Genomic DNA, 10,460 nt, shown 5'->3' with positions numbered 1-10,460 from the left:
TCAGGTGTGAAAACCAACGGCAAGAACATTTGAAAGAAGTGGCGGTTTTTATTTAGTGGCGGTTTTTATTTAAAATATTTAAAATAAATAAATACAAACTGCAAGGTCACCGCCACCAGCGCAGAGGTTTTGGAACACCCACGCTTCACCCCACCGCACGTGACCTCTGCCCACGGATCGACTAACTGCACGGGGCATTCATTTACTGTGCTGGGTGGTGGACAGAGAGAGGTGGGGGGGGGGCGATCTCAGAAACTCACCCGTATGTTTCAACGAATAAGCGAAATCACGACGTTTCGATCGCAACACATACGACCGTCATCGGGTGGAACTGCTGACGTAGAAGCAGTTCTCCTGTTGCATCTGTTCCACGTGATGACGGTCGCTCGTGTTGCGATCGAAACGTCGTGGTTTATTTTATTCTGTACCCACTACGTGGACTTTACCGAAAGAACCAAAGAGTCTGGATTCCTGCAGTCACGAAAGCTTCAAATCGAGATTAATGAACTAAACTTGGCGTTTTTATTCTACCAGGTAAGGCCCAGTGAGCTATGTAGCCCCCTTTTTTTCTTCAGAAGCGACCTGGCCATCACAAATGGGAGCTCACGCGGGAATTTGTAGCAGCCCAATGCTCTAAGCGCGTGGTGATGTTGATTCTAAATGTGGAGGGGGTGGGGAACGGGAAGACCCAGAGGAAAATCCACGCGACCACGGGCAGAGAGAGAGACACGCAAACTCCAAATATACAGCAGCAGGCGTCAGGGTCGGGATCGAACCCACGACCTCCTGCACACCAGGCGAGGTAGTTAACATCTCCTAGCCACCGTGTGCTCACCATTACGAGGATCTCACGGGACACACACGATTGCGCGTAGACGACAATTAGTGAATGTGTGTGGTGTCTGTGGTGTGTGTATGTGTGGTGTGTGTGTGTTTGGTGTTGTATATATAGGCCTTTTTCCATTTTTTATATTAATAATGATTTTGCCAATATTTTTGTTTTCATATAATCACTCGCGGGGTCGCTGGGAGCACAAACAAACGGAACCCCCCCCCCAGGAGCTGTCTTGTCACTCTCGCAAAGATAATGACACCCTCCCCTCCCACTTAACGGAAAGGGTCAGTCATAAAGTCAAATAAAAAAAACACATACACCCCCCCCCCCTCCCCGGACGAAGGATAACAAACAAGCGTTTCGTTTTGGTTAACTTTTCCATGCTTCTAACAAATGGTAAAAATTCCAAAACTTAGCGACCAAACAAGAAGCTAACATTATCGACCCTCACACTCACTCCAATTAAAAACCAGGCTACAATCTGCATCAGTGGATCGTCACTCCTCATTCATTCATTCAATACTAAATGTTAGTTTCACCTTTAATAATTTTCTACACGATCTGACCGAAGCATCAAGAAGAATTCTGGCAGTCGGGGTTATTCCTAAGCCAAAACGAATTCTCTAAACCTCGGGATATCACATAATAACAATAACTCGAGAACAAACAGCGCAAACGCAGGATACCGGCGGTGGGAACGAAAGTTAATAAACCCTAATAAATACGTGGTGATGATAATGTTAAATCACGAATCTGGGGAAACATAAACCAAATAATAATGATGCAGTATTAAACCGGGGGGCCAGCCAGAAGAGATTAGGCGAGGTGTGTCGATCACGTGACCAAGATAAATGTATCCCAGAGAGAAAGAGAGCCTCCCGGCCGCCTTTGTCTTCCCGCAGCGCGTGATAAGAATTTGCATACGCAGGCAGAGAGCATCTCCCCTTAAAAATAAAAATCAAACGCCACGATGGAAATACTACTACAACATACCTTGATTCACGTACGGAATCATAACTACAAGTGGTACGGTATCAAACTACGAGGTAAAATAAATGTTTAAACTTCAAAAGCCTCCACACACCCTTTGTGCGAGTCAACATAATGTCACACACCGGGAGGGAAGGGCAGGGGGGAGAGGAGTCGACCGGACAGGGGGCACTCCCCCTCCTTACAGATTAATTAGTGCAGAGGGTGAGAAAGAAGGACGCACTCGGGGCAGTCTGGAGCATCGGTTTCCTTACTCTTTGGTTCTATTCGGTAAAGTCACGTAGGTAAAAAATGAAACAACAAAAATCACGACGTTTCTGCCACAACACAAGTGGCCTTCATCAGGTGAAGGGGACCGTACTGTCACGAGGACAGCGTTGGAGTGAAGACAGTCCAGCCCAGGTCGCGTCCTTTTAAGCTGTTTCCTTTTGATGGCGGGATGGCTTGAGGCAGGCGACAGGGAACCATGCCTTGATGAAACTCATTACCTCAATAAATATGACACACACGGACACACGTACAACCCCCCCCCCCCCCCACCACAACACAGAGCGAGATGAAAGGAAGTTTCGGTCCTTTGTGAGAAGGTGAGCAGAGGTGGGCGAAATTCCACATATAGCCAGCGACTCCACACACACAGATCAGCTCGACAAGAAGACACGCAGCAGCTCGGAAGAGGACAGCAAGCCAGCTCCGGAGCATGGCCTCGAGATCAACAACAACGCGTGTGGTGCATCGCGGAGAAGAGGGGCGAGGTGATGCGGCATGGACCGACAGAGTATGGCTAAAAGTTATTCTCAGCGTCAGGCAATCAACCTCGAGAAGGGGCGGAGAGGGCCTAACGTCGACCAAGCCAGCGTTGCAGAAACCAGCTGCACGCGCAATCGGCACTGCCAGAGAGAGAGAGACGGAGCAAGAGAGAGTCGCGCAGCAGCGCCACCAGCGCCGCCGAGCAAAGGGTGACAGCTGCCAGCGGACAAGCGTTGTGCCGACTCGGCTCATCCAGCAGGGGAAAGAGCCTGACCGGCCGCCCGTGAGCGAGAGCGTCGGCGCCAGCGAGCGCGCCGTGGGTTCGACCCACACGCCACGCCGACCGGCACCGGCTGGGAACCACGACAAGAGTGAGGAACTGCGGCGAGCGGAAGAGCTGCGGGCGCTATCTGACGACGGATCATCGCGCGCCGACGGCGAGCGCCGTGCCGACCCTTCCAGCCAGCTGTGGACAGAAACTGTGGCCGCCCGTGTGAAAGAGGGAGTGTCAAGCTGTCCGTATGATACACTCACACCCTCACAACCCTCACCGCTCCGCAGGGAACAAACACATTTTTCAATGAAGGGATGCCCAACCCCGGCGTCTGCTTAACGCAATGAATTAACGCAAGAAGACCAACAACATTATGAGATCTTCTTTGGTTCTTTCGGTAAAGTCACGTAGAATGAGAATAAAATAATGAATTGATAAAATAAAATAACACAATAATATTCTCACGACGTTTCGGCCACAACACAAGCGGCCTTCATCAGGTGAAGGGGACGAGACTGTCTGGAGGACAGCGCTGGAGTGAGAAAGCCACGCTGAGATCACGACCTTTAAGCTGTGTGAGAAGAAACAAAGCGCCTTGACAAAGGAATTAGCATATCATTTAGCATTGAAATGGCTGAGTGATTAGCTTGTGACTGGTCACAGAAAAGGCTATGTTAAAGTTAAAGTATACACATCCGCAGAGGCACTCCTTGACAAAGGAATTAGCATATAATTTAGCATTGAAATAGCTGAGTGATTAGCTTGTAACTGGTCACAGAAATAGCTATGTTAAAGTCAGAGCATATACATTCACCGAGGCACCTAGTACAAATCAAACAGGAGAATTTAGCATTGAAATAACTAGGCGAATTTAGCATTGAAATAACTGAGTGATTAGCTTGTGACTGGTCACAGAAAAGGCGATGTTAAAGTTAAAGCATACACATCTGCAAGAGACCTCCTTTACCAGTAACACGATATAGTAATAGGTTTTACCCTTTTAACTGGCACAAAAGCTGACACCTTTATTCGCCTTTTGGGGTCATCTGGTCCAACACCAGTGGAGACTAGGCTCTAAGAAAAGCCGTCTCGGGTGTGGACCAATCAAATTCAAGGACAGTGCATATTATTAACAGAGTTGTCTCTTTTGTTTGCATTTTGACTGCTTGTGTTGTGGTTATTGCAAACATGATGCCTTGAATAAAGGTGTCAGTTTTTGTGCCAGTAAAAAGGGTAAAACCTATTACTGACACCAACAACACTCACACATTAACACGTACACGAAGACTCATGATAAGTGCGTCAACTATTAACTGATAACGAAGCACATTACGGCCCATTGAGTTACGTGGATACGGTCATTTAGAAGTAATTTACTCGTTCGTTTTTTTCTTTTTAATTGCATAATCTTACCAATGAATTAATTGATAGCTACTCTTGCCTTCGGGACATGTTTCTTCATTGCCTTTCGTATGAATATCGTTGCATGAATTTTTAAGGACTTTTCCTCTCGCCGTGTATGCTCGCGTACTCTGAGGAATAATCGAATGTACTGTTACCCAGTTAACAAACGTGATCATTGAGGGTTAAATGTATGGATCGATGAGGGGAACATCTCCTGGAGTACTGTGTTGACAATTCCAAGCATAAGAGTTAGCATATTAGAGTGGTAAGGTTTTGTTAAGAAATTAAAATTGCTTAACACAGAAGTGTCTGAGTGGTGCCTTCCTAAGTTCATGCATAATAATCTTAATTATAAGAACTGTATCCTGCGGTGAGATTTGAATTTGGAGACCTGATATAAACACACTAAGACATAATCAGTAAATGTTAAAGCGAGAATAATTGTATTATACCGATTGATAATACGACCCTAGACAACGAAGCCGAGCTTAATCTGGCATACTTACAGCGCACCTGCATAACTTCATACAATTAATTGTATTATCCCGATTGATGATACGACCCTGGGCAACGAAGCTAAGCCTAATTATCATAACTGCCCACTGGCATAATCGCATACATTCACATACATCAATAAGATTATCTCTCTAATTGGCATAATTTATGCACATAATCACATCAATTAACATAATTTAAGACAATTACGCATTTTCTTCTTCCAAATTTCATTTAATTTTTATTATTTTCATTACATTTACAACACACGGCATATACAACAGTAGTGTATGTATGGTGTGTGTGGTGTGTGTGTGGGTTGCACCGTAGGGGAGCGGTGGTGCAGCGATTAGCGCTACGCTGCGCTATGAACCCGGCGACCTAGGTTCGATTTCCGCTCACGGCCAACACCGATGGCGATTATCTGAACCGGTACTGGGCCTCTCTTAGGTCGACTCGGCCTCAAATGAGTACCTGGTGCGGTGTGTAGTAAACATCGCCACCGGGGAGACAAAGGCGGCCGGACATGGTGTTGGCCACCCACCCCCTCGTGTGCCGTTCCGGCTTTCATAGGTGCTCGCTAACAGCACTTGCCCCTACAGTCTGTTACAGGCTACAAGGCGCGTCTTTGTTTTGTTAAACCGTGGCCACCTCCGCATCTTCTTGAAGACGCGTGACCAAACCACCACCACAACCCCCACCACAACCCCCACCACCACCACAACCCCCACCACAACCCCCACCACAACCCCCCCCCACCACCACATCCCCCACCACCACCACAACCCCCACCACCACCACAACCCCCACCACAACCACCACCACAACCCCCACCACCACCACAACCCCCACCACAACCCCCACCACCACCACAACCCTCACAACCACCACCACAACCCCCACCACCACCACAACCCCCACCACAACCACCACCACAACCCCCACCACCACCACAACCCCCACCACCACCACAACCCCCACCACCACACCCCCCCCCACCACCACAACCCCCACCACTACCACCACCACAACCCCCACCCGCACCACAACCCCGACCACCACCACAACCCCCACCACCTTACGCTGGCAGTGGCCGTGAGCGCGCAGTTGCATGCAGTGGCCACGCCTTTTTTTCAAACCTTTTAGTAGTTGTCGTAGTTGTTGTAATAATTAACTAAATGGCAGTGAAGGTAATTGAGTCGGTGGTAATTGAGTTGTAATGCGTACGGCAATTCGTGCCCCAGCACTCGGCCTTGGCATCTGTCAATGGGCCGTGATCGTGGCTTGCTCGACCACGTGCGCTGGGCCAAATGACCGTGGCAGATGTTGAGGTCGAATTCCCCGTTAGACGTTGGTAGTGTGTTTGCTGTGTGTTTTTATTTGTTTTACTCGTACGGCTACTGCTGGATGCAGAGACAACAACAACAACAACTACGGACTCATACTCTTTGATTCTTTCGGTAAAGTCACGTAGGTAGAAAATAAAAAAATAAATCACGACGTTTTGGGCGCAACACAAGCGTCCCTGATGATGGACGTTTGTGTTTACGCCCAAAATGTTACGATTTATTTTTTTAATTTTCTACCTACGTGACTTTACCGAAAGAACCAAAAAGTATGGATTCCTGCAGTCACGAAAGCTTCAAATCAAGACGCAGACTCATACCCAGTGCCGGATGATCCTCGTAGCGAAAGTGGCTACAAATGTAGTAGCTACTACACATGTAGTGTAGTAGCTACTACATTTGTAGTAGCTACTACATTTGTAGTAGCTACTACACATGTAGTAGCTACTACACGTGTAGTAGCTACTACACATATAGTAGATACTACATTTGTAGTAGCTACTACACATATAATAGATACTACATTTGTAGTAGCTACACTTGGAGCTACTACAAATGTAGTAGCTACGGACCCCGCACTTTCAAGGGCCCCCGCGCTAAATGCTTTCGAGCTGTCAATTCCGCTTCGGTGATTCTGCATTTGCTCTATTACTATAGTACTATACCGCCTTCGACGTTTACGAACGACCCGGGTGTTTAAGGTTAGCGATTCGTCGTATTATCTGGGGCTGTATAGCAAATAAAAAAATTACTTTACAGTGCAAGTAAAAACAATTGTCTTTGAAAATGTACAGGTGTTTTTATTTATGTGTTTAGATCCCCCTTTATAACAACATGTGCTACAGGCCCCGCACGAGCTTCATCCGGCTCTGCTCATATCACGTGTCAACCCGTAAGCGGTTAGCCCGTGTTCTTGTAGAGGGAAATTTGGGTTTTCAGGTGCATGCGGCGTTACAGCCGTTTCAATCCGGGCAAATAAAAAATATTTATATTTGTGTCTATTTTGTTTGCGTTTCTCTCCTTGTGAAGGGACTTTGTAGGATGAACGCTGAGATTTATAAGGGGCACGGCGTGACCAATAAGGTGTGAATCGTTCTGTAATAAGGTCGGGCACTGATAAGGGGTTGACAGGTATGACAACTTTACTATTTCACATTCAGGTGTTTGAAGGCCAGATGACAACCGCGTCAGGAGCAGTAGCGGAGGAGTGAATCATCATCATCATCGTCATCATCATCGTCGTCATCGTCGTCATCATCATCGTCGTCATCGTCGTCACCGTCAGCAACATGAGGCCACGTGTTCTCAATGCTTACCACGTGTTCTCAATGCTTGCCACGTGTTCTCAATGCTTACCACGTGTTATCAATGCTTACCACGTATTCTCAATGCTTACCACGTGTTCTCACTGCTTAACACGTGTTTTCAATGCTTACCACGTGTTCTCAATGCTTACCACGTGTTCTCAATGCTTACCACGTGTTCTCAATGCTTACCACGTGTTCTCAATGCTTACCACGTGTTCTCAATGCCTGCCACGTGTTCACAATGCTTGCCACGTGTTCTCAATGCTTACCACGTGTTCTCAATGCTTACCACGTGTTCTTAATGCTTACCACGTGTTCTCAATTCTTACCACGTGTTCTCAATGCTTGCCACGTGTTCTCAATGCTTGCCACGTGTTCTCAATGCTTACCACGTGTTCTCAATGCTTACCACGTGTTCTTAATGCTTACCACGTGTTCTCAATGCTTGCCACGTGTTCTCAATGCTTACCACGTGTTTTCAATGCTTACCACGTGTTCTCAATGCTTATCACGTGTTCTCAATGCTTGCCACGTGTTCTTAATGCTTACCACGTGTTCTCAATGCTTACCACGTGTTTTCAATGCTTCCCACGTGTTCTCAGTGCTTACCACGTGTTCTCAGTGCTTACCACGTGTTCTCAATGCTTACCACGTGTTCTCAATGCTTGCCACGTGTTCTCAATGCTTACCACGTGTTCTCAATGCCTGCCACGTGTTCTCAATGCTTACCACGTGTTCTCAATGCTTACCACGTGTTCTTAATGCTTACCACGTGTTCTCAATTCTTACCACGTGTTCTCAATGCTTGCCACGTGTTCTCAATGCTTGCCACGTGTTCTCAATGCTTACCACGTGTTCTCAATGCTTACCACGTGTTCTTAATGCTTACCACGTGTTCTCAATTCTTACCACGTGTTCTCAATGCTTACCACGTGTTCGCAATGCTTCAGGGGCGTGGGGCCGCGAGCAGCCCTCGTGAGACGTCAACATCGCAGGGGATGATCCTCTCCGTTCGGCGTTTCACAGCGTGGCGGTGTTTGTCTGCGAGTTCTTTCCTGAACTCCATTCGGCTGTCCCAAGCTTCATCGGGGGTGGAAGGGGGGGGGGGGGGGGGGTTGAACCCGCGTCTTCGTAGGTGAGGTCAGCTCCGGTGGTGCTTGGAGAGACGAGTGGAGGTCAGCAACAATGAACAATGAACAGGGCCATTAGTGGCAGCGTGCAGCGGACAATCAGCCGCGGTGATGTCTTGCTCGTGGATGGACTTGGCCACCGTCGTGGTAATGTGGACTTTCCACCGAGGCTGCTGGGCTGAGGCTCGCTGTCCGCGGCTAAGTTCGGCGGTTGAAGAGCGTTGGACGTTACCACGACGAGGCCGAGTACGGTCATGAAGCGGTACACCCACGGTTGAATTCACACTCGATCATTGTCACCACCGCCATCGTCATCATGCAGAATCAACATCTTCATCACGACATCATGATCATCATGATCACTCCGATCATCATCGTCACAAACCATCGCCACCACCGTCACCATCTTCACCACAATCATCATGTATCAATCTTCTTTGGCGTTCCAGAACCAATGTTGGGAAACTCCACATTCCCATGGACGGGTGCCAGTTTATCCCGCTGTACATTTCCTTACCAAGGAGTTGGGCCATAGAGGCACGTGCTTAGCGTACCGACACTGAAGACAAAGATCCCCCGTGTAGCCTCAACAGACTTTCGGGGCAAGTGCTGTTCGCGAGCACCTTTGAAGGCCGGCAATGTGACACACGACAGGGGTGGGTGGCCAACACCACGCCTGGCCGCCTTTGTCTCCCCAGTGGCGATGTTTACACACCGCACCAGCTACTCATTTGCAGCTGAGTCGACCTAGGGGAGGCCCAGGACCGGTTCAGAGAATCGTCACCGCTGTTGGTGGCCGTGAGCGGGAATCGAACTCGGGTGGTCGGGTTCGTAGCGCAGCGTAGCGCTAACCGCTACACACAACACACACTCACACAACACTCACAACACACTCACTCACAACACACACTCACACACAACACACACTCACAACACTCACACACAACACACACTCACAACACACAACACTCACACACAACACACACAACACTCACGCACACACAATACACACTCACACACTCCCAACACACATACTCACACACAACACACTCACTCACGCACACAACACATACTCACTTACAACACACACAACACACTCACGCACACAATACACTCACACACGCACACTCACTGAAAACACACTCACAACACACACTACACACAACACATACTCACACACAACACACACTACACACACCACACACTCACACACAACACACACTCACATACAACACACACTACACACAACACACACTACACACAACACATACTCACACACACTCACACACAACACACACTACACAACACATACTCACACACAACACATACACACAACACACACTACACACACCACACACTCACACACACTACACACAACACACACACACAACACATACTCACACACAACACACACAACACACACTACACACAACACATACTCACACACAACACATACTCACACACAACACACACTACACACACCACACACTCACACACACTACACACAACACACACTCACACACAACACACACTACACACAACACACACTACACACAACACATACTCACACACAACACACACTCACACACAACACACACTACACAACACATACTCACACACAACACATACTCACACACAACACACACTACACACTACACACACCACACACACACTACACACAACACACACTCACACACAACACACACTACACACAACACATACACACAACACATACTCACACACAACACACACTACACACTACACACACCGCACACTCACACACACTACACACAACACACACTCACACACAACACACACTACACGCAAGACACACACAACACACACTAAACACTACACACACCACACACTCACACACAACACACAACACACACTCACACACAACACACACTACACACAACACACACTACA

This window comes from Petromyzon marinus, chromosome 63 (genome assembly GCF_048934315.1).
Source record: "Petromyzon marinus isolate PM22_M1 ecotype Great Lakes invasive population chromosome 63, UKy_Petmar_22M1.pri1.0, whole genome shotgun sequence".
Taxonomy (NCBI): domain Eukaryota; kingdom Metazoa; phylum Chordata; class Hyperoartia; order Petromyzontiformes; family Petromyzontidae; genus Petromyzon; species Petromyzon marinus.
Note: the sequence above shows the minus strand (reverse complement) of the source record.